The sequence below is a fragment of the Giraffa tippelskirchi genome, chromosome 13, assembly GCF_054371585.1.
Source record: "Giraffa tippelskirchi isolate mGirTip1 chromosome 13, T2T-mGirTip1v1.2.pri, whole genome shotgun sequence".
Taxonomy (NCBI): domain Eukaryota; kingdom Metazoa; phylum Chordata; class Mammalia; order Artiodactyla; family Giraffidae; genus Giraffa; species Giraffa tippelskirchi.
Genome location: NC_137287.1, coordinates 117,027,069 through 117,045,587, shown reverse-complemented (window position 1 = coordinate 117,045,587; position 18,519 = coordinate 117,027,069). Strand labels below are relative to the sequence as shown.

The 18,519-nt window shown below is 44.9% G+C and overlaps 1 non-coding gene across 1 annotated transcript; it reads left to right on the top strand.

The window, feature by feature from the left end:
• Positions 1-18,171: 18,171 nt before the first annotated feature.
• LOC145533657 (U6 spliceosomal RNA) lies at positions 18,172-18,278 on the top strand. The gene has a single exon (XR_014074237.1). It is a non-coding gene; the product is annotated as a U6 spliceosomal RNA (small nuclear RNA).
• Positions 18,279-18,519: the final 241 nt, after the last annotated feature.

Here is an 18,519-nt window from a genome sequence, read left to right as displayed (position 1 = left end):
AGTTCTCTGACCAGAGATTGAATCCAGGCCCTTGGCAATGAGTATGGCCTCCTAACCACTGGACTATCAGGAAATTCCCTCTCCATTATTTTAAACAGACCTGGACGGAGCATGCATCATTTCTGCTCACATCTTAACATAAATTCACATGAACATCTTAGAACTTAGTCACATGAACACTTAGCTCCAAAAGAAGCTCGGAAATGCAGTTATCAACTGAACAAGCACGTGCCAGGTAAAACTCATGAGTTCTATTGTTAAAGAAGGAAGGAGAGGAGAGTTCCCTTGAAGTGCAGTGGTTAGGACTCCACGCTTCCACTGCAGGGGGCACAGGTTAGATTCCTGGTTGGGGAACTAAGATCCTGACCGCTGTGCTGCACGGCTAGAAATTTTTTAAAAAAAAATTTTTAAAGGAGGTCGGGGGGAATGAGGATATTGGTGGTCAACCAGCCATCTCTGCCATTATTACTTGGTTTGATCTGTACTTGCAGAGCCTCAAACAAGGCTTGGCAGGTAGAAAATGTGGAGGAAATGTTTAATGAAAGAAAGAACAGGAGAAGGAAATAGCAACCCACTCCAGTGTTCTTGCCTAGAAAAGTCCATGGACAGAGGAGCCTGGTGGGCTGCAGTCCATGGGGTCACATGACTGAGCATGCATGCATGAGGGTGGAGGGAGATGGGTTGGTGGCCATAAACTGGCAGAACTAAAGAAAAAAAAAGGAAAGAAAGAACAAAGGGAAAACAAACAGAACCAGAGTCCTGTCCGTGATGGATGTGCCGTTCATCTGAAGAGACGAAGGGAACCCAGATGAGGGGCTGATGTGTTGCAAACAAGGATACCTGGTAGATGTTAAACCACTTTAAGGTTGTGTCTCTGGGGGCAGGCCTGGCTCTACAAGACCCCTCAGACTCATTTCCACAGGAGCTAACTCTCTAGACTATGATCCACTCTAGAGGGCAAAATCTCCATGGCCTATCCTTGACCTGTGATCACTTTCTACTGGACAAAAAAATTCGTGACAACAATGGAGGGGAACCAGATAGTTGTAACCCCATGAACTTAAGAGATCCATGTAGGTTTATCCTTGGAGAAGTCACTTGGGAGACACAGTTCAACAGCTGAAAGTAATTACACAGGAATCGCATTTCCCACCCCACCCCCATTTCTCAAGAACAGAAAGCGAAATTCACAGCAATACTAATTAGAAGTTCTTGTCACCCATGCCCCTCAGCAGCTCTAGTGCCTGACTTGCCAAGCCCCTCATTCACCTCCCAGCCTTTGCTCTTCTCTTCCCCCTCCCCCTCAGCCCTCTAGATGAGAAGGTCTTTAAAGTGTCGTCATGGACCAGCAGTATCCACATTCAGGCACTCCAAGACGCCACCAAGATATCTTACCCTTGCAGGCCCTCAGCTTCTCTCCACCCGAGCTTCAGCTCAACTCGGTGGTGAAAACAGCAGCTCTCAGTTCCAAGAAAGGAGAGTTTCTCTTAGGAGTTTCCGCGTCTAGGGTAGGAAGTAAACCCCTGATTGGTCCAGCTTGGGTCAGGTGTCCAGCTCTGAACCAATCACAGTGGCCAGATGAATAGCGTCCTCTCATTGGCTAGGCCTGTGGCAAGTGTTAACAGCTGGAGTTGAGGGACCCAGGTGGAGCTTAGAGGTGCTAGATGAAGTGATAATGAAGGTGGGATCATCCTCTAACAGAATGTTCAGCGGGTGGAAATATACACATCTACTCCGTAGCTCCCTCTTTGTCTTCTAGTTTGTTCTCCGCATCCCAAAAGCCCACAGTAACTACGGGCGCAAAGACAAGTCTGCTTTCAGGTTACTGGGCAGCTAATGACTGAATGCTTTTATTTTGGGGTGGGGTGCTGTAAGCAATTATATTAATTATTTAATCACGTACATTACTATGGAATATTCTGGATGTATTTTGGGGGTGATTCTGAATAATTCATATTTGAATCATAATGCATACATATTCTAATACCAGGTAAGTGGAGAATTATACACTAGAACTACTATTTATGCAAATACGCATCTTTACATTCTGCACAAAGAAGGCATCATGGATTAATTGATAATGCTGAAGCCAAAGCAATGGTATTTTAATTCTGCATTAAGTTCTGTTTAATTGATTATAATTCATTAAAAGTAAGTTTTTTTATTTCACATTGTTATGCATATTTATATACATAAATATAGTTTTACTTAAAGGTATTGTATATTGTATATATACTGTATTATATGTATTGAGGGGTTTCCCTTTCCTAGTGAAATATCTTTTTATCTTCTTTTCTCTGGTTGACTTCCCTCTCCCCCCCCTTTTTTTTTCCTTTTCCTCTCCATTCTTCTGGAGGAGGGAATGGCAACCCACTCCAGTATTCTTGCCTGGAGAATCTTATAGAGAGAGAAGCCTGGTGGGCTACAGTTCATGAGGTCACAAATTGTTGGACACAACTGAAGCGACTTAGCACGCACACTCCATTCTTCACCTCTAGTTGATATATTCCTATCTTTTTCTCCATGCCTATGTAATTTTTTGCAAATATATATACACATATGTAGTTCGATTCAAATAGATATTGTTGTTGTTTTGTTGCTAAGTCAACTCCGAACCTTTTGTGACCCCATGGACTGTTGCCTGCCAGGCTCCTCTATCCATGGGATTTCCCAGGCAAGAATATTGGAGTGGGTGTATACAAGGACATATATATATACTGAAAACACAGGAGTTTATGTAAACAGGATCATGATATTCTCCTTTCCTGCACCCTGATTTTCTCATCTAACAGTATGAAAAGAAGAGGCTTCTCTGTTAGCTCAGGGGTAGAGAACTTGCCTGCCAGTGGAGGAGATGCAGTTTTGATCCCTGATCTGGGAAGATCCCACATGCCACGGAGCAACTAAGCCCGTGTGCCACAACTATTGAGCCTGTGCTCTAGAGCCCGGGAGCCACAACTCCTGAGCTCACGTGCTGAAACTACTGAAGCGTGTGTTCCCTGGGGTCCAAGCTCTGCAATAAGAGAAGCCACTGCAATGAGAAGCCCATGCACTGCAACTAAAGAGTAGCCCCCACCCACCATAACTAAACAAAAGCCCACCCAGAAACGAAAACCCAGCACAGCCATAAATAAATAATCATTTAAAAACAAAACAGTATCACATGGAAAGCCCTCCAGGTGAGAATGGCAGAGAGCATGTTATTGGTTGTGTAGTATTCTGTGGGCCTGGAAAATCCCATGGACAGAGGAGCCTGGTAGGCTACAGTCGATGGGGTCGCTAAGAGTCGGACATGGCTGAGCAACTTCACTTTCACTTTTCCCTTTCATGCACTGGAGAAGGAAATGGCAACCCACTCCAGTATTCCTGCCTGGAGAATCCCAGGGACGGGGGAGCCTAGTGGGCTGCCGTCTATGGGGTCGCACAGAGTCGGACACGACTGAGGCGACTTAGCAGCAGCAGCAGCAGTATTCTGTGGTGTGACTATACCATGATGTATTCACTATCCTTTTGATGGGTATCTACTGTGTTTCCCATTTTTGCCACTATGAACAATACTGCATAAATCTTTCATGTATATCCTTCAGTTCAGTTCAGTCACTCAGTCGTGTCTGACTCTTTGTGACCCCATGAACCGCAGCAAGCCAGGCCTCCCTGTCTATCACCAACTCCCAGAGTTGACTCAAACTCATGTCCATCAAGTAGGTGATGCCATCCAACCATCTCATCCTATGTCATCCCCTTCTCCTCCTGCCCTCAATCTTTCCCAGCATCAGGGTCTTCTCAAATGAGTCAGCTCTTGGCATCAGGTGGCCAAAGTATTGGAGTTTCAGCTTCAACATCAGTCCTTCCAATGAACACCCAGGACTGATCTCCTTTAGGATGGACTGGTTGGATCTCCTTGCAGTCCAAGGGACTGTCAAGAGTCTTCTCCAACACCACAGTTCAAAAGCATCAATTCTTCGGCGCTCAGCTTTCTTTATAGTTCATATACAATATGTATATCCTTACATATTGGTTCCTAAGAGTGGAATCTATCCCACAGAAGTGTTAAAATGTTAAAAGATATCGACCAAAGGCCACTGTAACAATATGCAAATATATATGGACTTCCTCCATACGGCCACCAGCAATAAATGTTATGACTCTTTTTTTCTTTCCCTTTTCTGCCTCTTCTTCCTCCTTCTCTTTGTAAATTGAGGTAAAATTCACATAACACAAAAGTAACCATCAGTGGAGGTTAGCACAGTCACAGTGTTGTGTAACCATCACCTCTGTCTAGTTCTGAAACATTTTCATCATCCTAAAATTTAGGAAACTCCATACCCATTAGCATCATTCCTCATTCTTCCCTTCCTCCCTTCAGCCCCCAGCAGTTGTTATCCTGGCTTTCTCTCTATACGGTTTTACCTATTCCAATCATTTCACATAAATGGAATCATGCAGTAAGTGGCCTTTTTTGCATACGATTCCTCTCATTGAGCATGTTTTCAAGGTTCATCCATGTTTGCTGCAGCATGGATCAGTACTTTATTCCTTTTTTATTTTTTTTGGCCACACCATACAGCTTGCAGGAACTTAGTTCTGTGACCAAGGATTGAGCTCATGTCCCTTGCAGTGGACGTGCAGGGTCCTAACCACTAGATTTCCAAGGAATTCCCCTTCATTCCTTTTTGTGACTGGATAGTACTCTGTTGTACCAATATAATACATTGTGTTTATTTGTTCATCAGTTGATGGACATTTGGGTTATTTCTGCTTTTTTTTTTTTTTTTGGCTTGTGTGAATAGTGCTGCTATGAACATTCATGTCTTTGTTTGAAAATTTGTTTTCAATTACCTTGAGTATATAATTAACCAATCAATTGATTGGTTCCAGGACCACCATCATCCCACCAACCCCCTGGATATGAAAATCCAAAGATGTTAAAGTCACCTACAGTCAGCCCTCCGTATCCAAGGATGAAGGTTTCACTGATACGGAGAGCCAACTGTATACCCAGGAGCACAATTCCTTGGTCAGAAGGCCCTTTTATGTTTAACATTTTGAGGAAGTGCCAAACTCTTTTCCACAGTAGCTGCGCCATTTTTCATCCCCATAAACGGTGCACAAAGGTATGTTTTCTCTTCTTATAAAGATTCCAATCATTGGCTTAGGACCCACCCTAACCCAGGATGATATCATCTTTATTTAATTACATCTGCTATGCCCCTATTTCCAAATAAGGTCACACCAGGAGGAGGGTTAGGACTTGAACATACCTTCTTTTTTTTTTTTTTTAAGAAAACAAGATGTTTATTTATTGTATTTATTTGGAAAACAATATACTAAAGATAAACTTATCAAAAACAAGTCTTATGAACAGGCATTTTAAATGTTTAACATTGGACTGATACAATAACAAAACGTCTAATTCAGTTTAAATAAGATCTGAAACACCTTTATGCTCAATGGGTATGATATTAAAGTTATGTATATACGGAAGTGAAATGAAAGCTACTCAGTTGCTCTTTTTGACCCCATGAACTATAGCCCACCTGGCTCCTCTATCCATGGGATTTCCCAAGCAAGAACAGAATGCTGGAGTGGGTTGCTGTTTCCTTCTCCGAACATACCTTCTTGGAAGCCACGATTCAATCACAAGAAGGTGTAATATCTTTTTGTATACAGGAAATAGAAGCAGCTCCTGAGAACCATAACTAATTTAAGAGAACTTCGATAACAAAGTGTCTTTTCCTTAAACTGTAGGAATTTCAGCTATTTGTGCAAAGGCAAGGCCATCAAGCATTCAGTGGCAGCCAGACTGACTTGGCAGAAAGCTGGCGGGGATAAATTGGCTAATTTTAGTTCACAAATACAGCTTTTTAATAACCCTTAATAACTCACATAGTGAATTACTAGTAAGTCTCCTGTAGATGTATACAGGCATGAAAAATTATGGCAGTGCCCATCAGTTAGGTGCAAGAACTGAAGGAAAGACAAGAGCTTTTTTCAATATTCCAAAACACTATGGCTTTTTTATGTTTCTTATGACAGATATAGCCAGTTGGCTCAGCCAGCTACTGTTTCCAACCTCTGATTCTCTTCTTCCTCCTATTTTAGAAGTTGGAAAGATCCTCTGCAGCTGTGGCTGCCAACTATGCTATTGGATTTCCAGGAATACGTTTGCTTTCCTGATAAAAGGGACGGACCAAACTTGGCTCCAGCCCTTCCCCGACCTCTTCCTGCCTTGAACACTGACATGATGCAAGGAGCTGCAGCAGCCATTTTGTTGCACCGTGAAAGAAAGGCCAAGATGATTACAGAGTAGCTGGCTGGCTCTGATAGATCCTTCACCCAGCAACAGCAGCTACCTACTTCCAGATTCCTTGTTTTGGAAGAAAATCACTTTGGAAGAAAGTCACTCAACTGAGTCATTTCTTATGCTACTTAGACACAGCAGTGCCATGCCACCATTACATTTATGGTTTCGTTTAGCTTGGCAATTCAAAAGCCCATTCCCCGAAGTCAAATCTTAATGGGCCCCTTGAGAGTTGGTACCCCCAGGATTTCTTCTCTAATGAGTTCGAAATTCAAGGCTTAACAAGAGAGATAAAAACAAATCTGACCCTGGTCCCCCCCATCACAGGCTGATTGTCAAAGGGATCCCCTAAGTGCCACGGGGGGCCAATTACACCTCTGTTATCCAGGCGACTTTTTTCTCTTCTTATGCAGGACCAGGCTAGAATCTCTGAATTCTGTTGGGATTTGGACCAACAGCTGTCAGATGTTTTTAGTCTCTCTCACATTGTGTAGAGTGTTCAGTCATCTGCTGTGGGTTCAAAATCCTACTCTTTATGCTCTCTTGGCACCTTTGGGGCAAGATAAATTCTTCTGGACCACTGTTAGAAGCAGAGACTGAAACACTCTCTTGGAAAGAAATTTAGCAAGATTGCTCAAAATTACAAATAAAGAGAATTTCTCTCCACCTTCTGACCGTGGAGGCAGATAACCTGGGCAATTAGACATTCCTGCCCAGGAGTTTCAGTTGGTGACTCAAAAATGCTGAAATCAATGCACAGTGAGTTTGGATCTACTCTGCTGGTCAGGAATCAGCAACTTAGTGCTCAGGCAGGGATATGATCTGGCTCTCACCGTGTCCGGTGGTGGCAGCAGCATTGACCTGGGCAGAGTTTTCCATGCTTTGTCGTTGTTCAGTTGCTCAGTCGTGTCCAACTCTTTGCGACCCCATGAACTGCAGCACACCAGGTTCCCCTGTCCTCCACCATCTCCCGGAGTTTGCTCAGATTCATGTCCGTTGAGTCAGTGATAGTATCTAACCATCTCATCCTTGGTTGCCCCTTCTCCTTTATCCTTCAATTTTTCCCAGCATCAGGGTCTTTTCCAAGGAGTTGGCTCTTTCTGTGCTCCCTCATTTCCTGTCAGTTTTTATTCTTCTTACTGATTCCATAAGCTCCTCATAGTCTTCCAATAAACCCCTTTGCGATGTAAGCTAGTGTCTCTGTTGTTTGCAGTCAAGAGCCTTGGCTGATAGAACTTATAGAGGCAGAGAATCTCTAGAAAGTGACAAGAGAGCCTGGCGATGTGGCTGTCTCTGGAGAAGGCAACTGGGGCGTCAGTTAGAGGTGGAAAGGATCCTGCCCTTCTGTTCTTCTAGACCTTTGGTGATTTAAAAATCAAACGCAGGGAATTCCCTGGCTATCTGGTGGCTAGGGCTTTGTACTTTCACTGCCAGGGGCTGCAAGTCATATGGAGCAGCCAAAAAAAAATCAATATACATGTTACTTTCTTTTTGGCTGCACCAGGTCTCAGTTGCGACTCAGGGATCTATTTTAGTTGCAGCATGCGAGATCTAGTTCCCTGACCAGGGATCAAACATGGGCCCCCTGCAATGGGAGCATGAAGTCTTAGCCTCTGGACCACCAGGGAAGTCCCATATTACTTTTTTTATGAATAAAAAAATTTGAAGACAAAAACATTGAAATTTTATTTTTACTTCAAATCATTGTCAGCTGGGTGGCACTCTTGGGATTTCTCAGTACCTGGGTCAACTCACTTTTCATAAAAATGAGTGCAAAGGAAAATATCCCTGGAAAGTTGTAGAAGAGAAAGTCTTATGTATGTTTGTCTGGTCTCCATCCCTCTAGGGGGAATGTGGCTGGGTTTTAAGTTACCTTCCTAGTTTAATGAGGATGATTTGATGATCTAAAAGCAAAAAGAACAAAACTGAATGGCAATGTGTGAGCTTTCCTATGTCTTGTTTAGCTTTAGAATTTAAATTTAGCAAAAGGAATTTTTTTAAAGCCAATTTTCTTACTTATGGGCCTTCCCAGTAGTACTATGTCATCTGAACTCTTCGAGAGCTCATGGGGGCTGTTTTTCATGTCTTATTTATTCCCACGCATGGACTCATTCATTCAATCAACAAACGTTTGTTCTCTGACCCACTGTGTGCCTGGCAGCAGGATAGATGAGGCGTGGGCTGTCAGTAAATACTTCTCGCTGTTAGTAACCTAAGCGCAACTCAAATTAGCTTCAGCAAAGAAAGAATTTATGGGCTTCTGTGAGTTTCAATGCAAATCAGCTTCAGGCATGGTTGGTTCCAAGGGCACAAGCAATGACATCCATATTTAATCTTCATCTCTCAGCTATGCTTTCTTCTGTGAAGGCTGCACCCCCTCAAGTAGCTTCTCCCCGGAGATGGTAACAATGGTGGCCTCCAACAACTCCAGAATTACCAGCTTAGCCACCAGAAGAGTCTTTTCCCCAAAACTCCAGTGGAAGTGCTGAATTCTGTCTAACTTGGCCCATCCTGACCCTTGTGCTTTTGCTTGACTGAGAGATGCAACATGCTGATGAGCCAGCGCAGCCACATGGTCAAACCAGGAAAGGAGAGAGCAAGGCCAGTCCCAGTGAATCACAGGGATTAAGATGAGAAGTGGTTTGGGACTTCCCTGGTGGTCCGTCTAGTCAAAGCTATGGTTTTTCCAGTAGGCATGTATGGATGTGAAAGTTAGACTATAAAGTAAGCTGAGCACTGAAGAATTGATGCTTTTGAACTCTGGTGTTGGAGAAGACTCTTGAGAGTCCCTTGGACTGTAAGGAGATCCAACCAGTCCATCCTAAAGGAAATCAGTCCTGAGTATTCATTGGAAGGATTGATGTTGAAGCTGAAACTCCAATACTTTGGCCACCTGATGGGAAGAACTGACTCGTTTGAAAAGACCCTGATGTTGGGAAAGATTGCGGGCAGGAGGAGAAGGGGACAACAGAGGATGAGATGGTTAGATGGCATCACCGACTCGATGGACATGAGTCTGAGTAAGCTTCGGGAGTTGGTGATGGACAGGAAGGCCTGGCGTGCTGCGGTTCATGGGGTCGCAAAGAGTCAGACACGACTGAGTGAATGAACTGAACTGAACTGGCGTTCCAGTTGTTAAGACTTCATACTTCCATTGCAGGGGCCAATGCTTAGTCATTCAGTTGTGTCCAACTCTTGGCAACCCCATGGACTATAGCCTGCCAGGCTCCTCTGGCCATGGGGATTCTCCAGGCAAGAATACTGGAGTGGGTTGTCATGCCCTCCTCCAGGGGATCTTCCCACCCCAGGGATCGAACCCAGGTCTCCTGCATTGCAGGCGGGTTCTTCACTGTCTGTGCCACCAGTGAAGCCTCACAGAGGGCATAGGTTCCCCTAGTCGGGGAACTAAGATCTCAAACCCCCAAGGGCAGGCCAAAAAAAAAAAGATTGGAGGCAGTTTGCCAAAGAACACTAGGGTGCAGTGAACGGAAAAAGAAGAATGCAAAAACATCAGATGTCCAACTACAGGTATAACAGAGATGAATAAAGAACTTTGAGGGACTGTAGAAGCCCCCATGGCTGTTAATGGGAGTAAAGACTAGGAGCAGCTCTGCTGGAGAGCAACCTTGCCAGACTCGCCACCCACATACCCTAGGACATGGCCATCACCCCTTCTGAGTGTAGCTCCCACAGGGGACATGCACAAAGATGCCCACTGTGATGACACGTGTGAAGATAGAGGCAGGGATGAGGGGCATTGCTAGGAGGGTGCATTGGTAAACTATGGTGAATGCACAAGTAGATTCAAGGGATTAGATCCAATAGACAGAGTGGAGATTAGATCTGACAGACAGAGTGCCTGAAGAACTACGGGCAGAGGTTTGTGACACGGTACCAGTGGCGAATGCACAGAGTACAGGAAAGCAGTCAGAAGGAATGAACCAGATTGTTCATAGAAACATGAGTAGGTCTTAAAGCGTGAAAAAAAAAGAAACCCTTTAACGTAAGACTATTCATGTAAACGTAAAATGTATGCCCGGTGGTTTAGTCACTAAGTCACATCAGACTCTTGGGACCCCATGGACTATAGCCACCAGGCCCCTTGGTCCATGGGATTTCCCAGGCAAGAATCCTAGAGTGGATTGCCATTTCCTTCTCCAGGGGATCTTCCTGACCCAGGGATCAAACCCCGTCTCCTGCATTACAGGGAGATTCTTTTACCGACTGAGCTACTAGGGACTGTTAGTAATCAGGACAGAGTTTTCCCTGCAGAATGTGATTAGAAAGAAGCACACGGCTGCTCAGTTAAAGACTACACTTCCCAGCTCTCCTTGCTAGGTGTAGCCACTCGACAAAGTTCCAGCCAATGGGATGGGAGCAGAAATAAGATTTTCGTTCTTGGATCAAGACCTTAAAGAAGAGAGTGGCCTCCCCCTCTCTTCCCACTTGGGAGCCAAAATAGCCGTTTTGCTCCAAAAGGTGGAAACCACGTATTGTTGATTCTGAGCATCCCAAACAGTCCTTGACTCCTTATATATGGAATATTACGTGAAAAATAAAAATCTACATTGTTTAGTCTCCTATTCTCTTTTGGTCTCTGTACAGCTATAGAACCCACATTCTAATACAGTGCTCAATAAGGGTATGAATTTCATGTTATTGGTATTCGTCCATGCTCAGTCGCTCGGTCATGTCTGACTCTGTGACCCCATGGACTGCAGCCCACCAGGCTCCTCTGTCTATGGGATTTTCCCAGCAAGAAGACTGGAGTGGGTTGCCATGCCCTCCTCCATGCCTTCCTGACCCAGGGATCGAACCCACATCTCCTGCATCTCCTGCATTGCAGAAAGATTCTTTACTGCTCTCAATTATCATCATCATCATTATTTCATTGACCTAAATCATTTCTTAGGTGCAGTTCAATGAATTCTCTTTGAACCGTAAGGATTATGGCCTATAATGGGGCTATAATCCTTAGGGCTCTTTAGTTACAAATCACAGAAAACTAAATTAAGCTCCCCCCCACCACCACCAAAAAAAGGCTAAATTAAGCAAAACAAGATGGAATATATTGGTAGGCTGTGGGGGGATTTATTGACTTAAAAGAAAGGCTGAAGAACCAGACTTCTAGAAAAATCAGGACCTGGGGCTAGGAAACCAGTTGGTAGGAACTAATGAGCACTAGAATAGGTGATTAATTGTGGTTTATAGAGCAGGGAGGCTACATTTACACAAAAGCATCCACTGGGGAAGCCACTTTAGAATGGGCACCAGGGCAGGCCTCTCAAGGAAGTGACATCTCAGCTGAGAATGGAGGACAACAAGGAGCTGGCAATGCGAAGACCCTGGAGGAGAGTATCTCAAGGAAAATTCCCTTGAAAGAGAATCTTTGAGAAACGCAGAGTGGGGCTGGGCAGGTTGGAGTATGATGGAAGAGGCAGTGAACATATGAAAGGAAATCAGAGACCAGGGTGCCATTATGCAGGATCTTGGAGGCCATGGTAGAGAGGTTTTCTTCTGTTTGTTATGGAAAACCAGTGGAGAATTTTAAATGAGGGTCTGGTATGATTTACTTTTTCAGATCCACCTGACTACTGGGTAGGAAATTGATTGCAGTGGGCACGGATGGGCAATGAGCCCGAGAGATGGGGAGCTGGCACCCACAGGGCTGACCAATCCCAGACGTGGGCTGGGAGGGAAGAGAGCAAAACCTAGTCCTCACTTTCGTGCTTATCAAAGCCAAATGGGGGGGCAGTGGGTTTAGATGGAGCAGTCAAGCGTTCTGTTTTAGACAATGTGACAATGGCTGGAGACACATGCTTAGGAGATATGAATGAGCAGACGGGAAGTCATCAACATCAAGATGCCAATTAAAATCTTGGCACCAAACAAAATCTTCTAGGAGGGCAGAATCCAGGACCCAAATCCAGGGGTCATCAAAGGTCCACAGACATATGAGAGTGAAAGTGAAAGCGACCCCATGGACTATACAGCCCGTGGAATTCTCCAGGCCAGAATACTGGAGTGGGTAGCCTTTCCCTTCTCCGGAGGATTTTCCCAACCCAGGAATTGAACCCAGGTCTCCCGCATTGCAGGCAGATTCTTTACCAGCTAAGCCTCAAGGAGTCTTACTGTATCTCTTCCACTTGGATCCTTTCCTAGATGTCCTTCCCAGGGACTGCACCATTTCTCTGCTTCTTATTTTAATAAAGTTTTTTGAAGGTGTATTTATAGCTCCTGACTCCCCCTTTTACACTTCCTTCTCTCTTCTCAACCCACCCCGATCAGGATGAAGTATGTGTGTTTTAGAATTTAGTGAAAACCATTCCATTTATAACACGGCAAGTGGTTCCTGGATATGAAAAAATATATCCAAATTTCCCATCAAGAACTTACTCTAAGCGCTCAAACATACATGCTTGCCCTGCCCCAGGGCCTTTGCTCTTACCATTCTCTCTTTCTGGAACATTCTTTCCCCCAGATAACGGCCTCTCTCTCTCTCCTTGTGTTTTTGCTTAAATGTCATCTTCTCAGTGAGGTCTCCATCCTCCCTTTGAATTTTTCTCCATGTGTTCTGTTGATTCATTCATTCTTTCACTGATCATCCTAGGAGTTTCTGTCCTGCATATTTCTGTATTCCCAGCACCTTGAACAGTGCTGGCACATAGTGGGCACTCAAAAAATATCTGTTGAATGATTAACGGAATGAACAAATGGACCTGATCAGCAAGGGGACACTGGCCTTCACAGAACACACCGGACTTTGATAACAACTCTAGGCGGTTTCATCCTGGAAATTCCTCAGTAGGAGTCTTGGGGAAGGTCAAAAGGTGAAAGTCCCGATTGTTCTCAGCCATCTTCACCGTTTTACCCCAGCCCCTTGAAGTCCCCAGGGCCCGGTCCGCCGCCCTTCCTTGACATTCCTCAGCTCTGAAGTCCCCACCCCCTTTCAACACCCGGAGTTCTTTCTGCAGATGGAATGAACTGAATCATATTTTCCATGTTAGTAGCAGCAACAGGGCCCAAGAATGCTGATGACTCAGAAGACCAGAGCGCCCCGCTAGGGCCGCGGAACGCGGCTCTCCAAATAGCCACCAGGGGGCGCCGTTCCTCCACGGAGTTGGACGCTGGCCGCTCTCCAAGCCGCTGAATAAAGCGAGCAGCCTGGAGGCTTTTGCCTGTTGTATCCTTGGGTGTGCCACGCGGATGTCTAGGCGAGCTCCGGCAGCTGGTGAAGAGAGCTTGCTCTGCTGCCTGCAAAGCAGTTGATGGCACAGGTTCTCTCCTGCCTTTAATTATAGACAAGCGTTCAGACCCAGACTTTTGCAGTTTTCTGGCTGTGTGACCCTAACCGCGCCACTTCACGTTTGGGAACCTGGGTTGCCTCCTTCCTAAACTACTGATAACCATGGGGCCCCGTGGCTGCGAGGATACAGTGTGATACACTTTACAGGTGTCAAGGATTGAATCTGAAAGGGAGATGGTGACCTGATCGGGGGTTATTACCATGGCAATTGACTCAGTTATGATTCTCAAAGCCTGTTCGGGGACCATCAGCACCTGGGGAATTGCAGCCCCCACCCAAACCTTTTGATGAAATTATGGGGTGGGCCTTTGAGTGTTCAGTAAAGCTCCTCAGTGATTCTGATGGTGCTCAAGTTGGCTCAGAGAGGTAAAGAGATTTCCCCTAAACCACATTTGTTTGAAAAGTAGAGTTGAAATTGAAAAAAATATATATATATATATCTCATCTTACTGACTGCAAAGCTTGTGGTGTGCATGTGTGTATGCATTTATGCATCACATGAGATACTGAAATTCACAACAACCCCTTGGAGTTCCCTTTCAGGATAGTTTAAAGCTTTTTGTTCTCAAAGCTGACTGTACATTAGAATCAGCTGGAGTTGTTTTTTTTTTTCTTTTTTGGCTGCCCATTGTGGCATGTGGGATCCTAGTGGCCAACCAGGGACCACTCAGTGCCCTCTGCCTTTGAAGCACAGAATCCTGACTACCAGGGAAGTCCTTGGAGCTCTTTAAAAACTGTATCAATGTCTGGTCCTCTCCCAGACCAATTAATCCAGAATTTCCTGAAGCATCTGTGCTTTTACAAACTCCTCAGGTAATACTGACACCCAGTGAGGATTGAAACCCCTAAGCAAGAAGCACCTAACTTGCTATTTATTAACAAAACCTCCAGCTTTGGGTAGTTAGCAAAGTGCTGGAGTCAGAAGGAGGCCTGGGGTCAGAGCCTGGTTCCTTCATCTGTAGAATCAGAATTGAGATGCAGGCTTCTCCTGGGTCGTGTGAGGAAGAAACTAGAGAAACTCCAGAAAGCTCCTGGCCTGGGCCCTGGCTGGGGGAAGCATTGGTAAAAGGACAGGAAACAGTTAAGTGTTGGTGGCAGCAAAGCACTGTGCACACCCCCTTACAAGCTCCTGTCTCACCTACTCCTCACCAAGACCCCCATTCCATAGCTGAAGACCCCATCTCTGGGCCTGGCCACCTCCGGGTCTGTCTCAGAGCCAGGACTCCACAGCCCTGGACTGAAAAGCAGGCTGGGACTGGGGTGGGGCAAGGAGGCATCCAGAAGGCAGCATTTAAGGAGGCGCTGACACTCAGGGTCATGCGAGCATTGAGCGGGTGCCTGTGAGTAAGTGCCTCCTTAAATGTGGGGCCCTGGACCTCGCTGGACTCCCTGGGGTCCCAGCCTGGCTCCAGAGGCTGCCTTCTAAAGTCGCTTGGGTAGATCTCACTCAGAATGAAGGACTGGGAGGAGGAGGGGTGGCCAGGCCAGGCCAGGCGAAGGCAGCCTTGTTAAATAAAAAGCCTACGTTTTGTTAGCGTAACAGAATTTTCCTCCCCTTAAGCAGAAAACAAATTAATATATAAAAGGCAGAATGCACATCAGGAAGATACTTTAATAATTAATAAGTGATGCACGGTGGACTTCACAGTGTAACACTGTTAGAAATTTAAATTTGGGGCCCGTAAGGCAGACTTTTCAAAGTCTACATTATACTGTCCTTAGAATAAATGGACACACGAACAAATAAAGGAACAGTTTACTAAGGACCTAGCAGTGAGCTTCAGGGGACACGGAGAACAAAGGGATTCCACAGCTGATGTCTGTACTCAAGTAACGGAGAGCCTCTGGTGAGAAAAGCGCAGTGACTCAGACTCACATGCAGGTTGTATAGCTGTAGAAACAAAAGTAGTGGATCTTCATTCTAAAGCTCTTTACTTTTTTAAGGGTCTATGTATTTATTGGCTATGCTGGGTCTTCCTTGCTGAGGTCAAACCAATCACCATGGCCAATGACTTAGTCAATCATGACTGTGTGCTTAAGCCTCCATAAAGCCCCCAAAGAACAACTTTGTAGTCCTTTCTCAGACAGCTTCCATGTAGGGAACTGGAATGCTTTCACGTACCATTGTGCCAGGCCCCGCACCCCACAAGGACAGAGGCTTCCTTGTTTGGGACCTTGCTCCATGTCTCTCTTCATCTGCCTGTTGATGATGCGTTTGTGCTCACTGGTGTCTGACTTTTTGCAACTTCATGCACTGTAGCCTGCCAGACTCGTCTGTCCACGGGATTCTCTGTCCATGGGATTTCCCAGGCAAGAATACTGGAGTGGGTTGCCATGCCCTCCTCCAGGGGATCTTCCCAACCCAGGGATGAAACCCTTGTCTCTTATGTCTCCTGCATTAGCAGATGGGTTCTTACCACTAGCGCCAAAAAAAAAAGAAAGAAAGGAGGAAAGAAAGGAAGAAAGAAAGATAGGTATATGTCAGAGGTGACAGCCTGGTACAGGGAGATAGGATTCTACAATGAGCTGATTCTTCCCAACGTGGTAAGCACTACAGAAGAACAGAAAAGGAGTCAAGGAAGGTTCAAACTGGAAAAAGGGGACTAACTTAGCTGGAGGCGGCCACAGCAGGCCTTTGGGGGAAAATTCTGTGGAAGTGGAGAAGCAGATAAGTCTGTGCTGATCAGGCTCTGCTGCTAAGTCACTCCAGTCGTGTCCGACTCTGTGCGACCCCACAGACGGCAGCCCACCAGGCTCCCCCGTCCCTAGGATTCTCCAGGCAAGAGTACTAGAGTGGGTTGCCATTTCCTTCTCCGATGCATGAAAGTGAAAAGTGAAAGTGAACTCACTCAGTTGTGTCCGACTCTTCGCGACTCCATGGACTGCAGCCTACCAGGCTCCTCCGTCCATGGGATTTTCCAGGCAAGAGTACTGGAGTGGAGTGCCATTGCCTTCTCCGTGATCAGGCTCAGAGGAAGGCAAAGCAAGGCATCGTGCAGAAGAAAGAGCCAGAAGGCCACGGGGAAGGAAGAAGCAGGAGCTCGGTTTTAGGAACTAAAAGTAAAAGTAGCCCCACTGAGACGGAGGGAAGAGTGTGAGAGGACAGCGCGGCTCATGGCAGCGGCCCTGAGGTGGAGAACCCGTGGTTCATGCCCCTGAGATGGCCATGGAGTGGCCACGTGAATTTTGGGCTGTTCCATGTTTTTTAAAAGTGGACTAAGTTGTGGGGCTTTTTAAAAGTGTGCTCCAGAAAAATCTAGATTTCAGATTTTTTTAAAAAAATCATAAGATCTGGCCACACTGGGCTCACGTTTCTGAGTCGTAGCTAACAGCTGGAGCTGAAGAGCGCTGGAAGTGGAGTTTTAACTTCTGAAGTTGAAACTGAGTTGCATGTTGGCCTTAAAATGTTATGTGTTGCGTTCACTCGCTCAGTCATGTCCAACTATTCGGGACCCTAGCCCACCAGGCTCCTCTGTCCATGGAATTTTCCAGGCAAGAATACTGGAGTGGGTTGCCATTTCCTACTCCAAGGCACCTTCCCAACCCAGGGATCAAACCTGTGTCTCCTGGGCCTCCTGTATTGGCAGGCAGATTTTCCTGCTTTCTTCTAGTGTTTCTATGGTCTGTTTGTTTTTAACCATTACATCTTTGAAAGCCAAGGAATAAGGCATGAAGCCAGTACCGTTCTTTTCCAAATAGCTACACTGTTTCGAGGATTATTTATTGAATTAGACATCTTTTCCCCCTGATTTAATGCATCACTTCTGTTATGAGAATTCCATGCATACTTGGGTCTATTTGTGGCTCAATTCTTTCACGCTTTCTTTTATGTCCTTTGTAGGCTCAGTGGTAAAGAATCCACCTACCAATGCAGGAGACTCAGGTTCCATCCCTGGCCTGGGAAATCCCATGGACAGAGGAGCCTGATGGGCTACAATCCATCAGGTTGCAAAGAGTCGGACATGATGTAATGACTAAACAACAAACAAAGTTTTATAATTTTCTTCTTAAAGGTTAGGTGCATAGCGACTTAATTGGTTTTATTGTTATTGTTAATTAGATTTTTTAATTTATATGTATGTGTATTTTTTGTTGTATAAGAATATGAGTAACAGAGAAGAGTATGTTAATCATTCATACTGCTAGTTTTAAAAAATTATATTTATTTCTAATAGTTTTTTGGTTTAGTGTTTTGGCTTTTATTTTTGCTTTTTATATTTTACAAGTAATATGATACCATAATTAAAAAATCAAACCATGTCAACAACAGCAACAACAAAGAAAATTAGGTTCTGGACTCCTAGGCTGGGTCTTGTAGGCTGTGTCAAGAATTTTGGAAGAGGAGCTTCCTTGGTAATCCAGTGGCTAAGACTCCGTGCTCCCAGTGCGGGGGGCCAGCTTCCATCTCTGGTCAGGAAACTAGATCTCACATGCTGCAACAAAGAATTCATATGTTGAAACTAAAGATCCCAGGTGTCATAACAAGATCAAAGATCTTGCATGCTGCAACTAAGACCCAGCACAGGAAATAAATTAAAAAAAAAATTTTTTTTTAAGAATTTTGGTTCTCACTTTGACAGCACATACACTAACACTGGAACGATACAGAGAAGATTAGCATGGCCCCTGCACAAGGATGACATGCAAATTCGTGAAGTGTTCCATATTTTTATGGAAGCAACCTAGATGTCCATCGACAGATGAATGTATAAAGCAGTTGTGGTACATATACACAATGGAATATTAGTCAGCCATAAAAAGGAATGCATTCGAGTCAGTCCTAATGAGGTGGACGAACCTAGAGCCTATTATACAGAGTGAACTAAGTCTGAAAGAGAAAGATAAATATCATATTCTAACACATATATACAGAATCTAGAAAAATTGTACTGAAGGATTTATTTACAGGGCA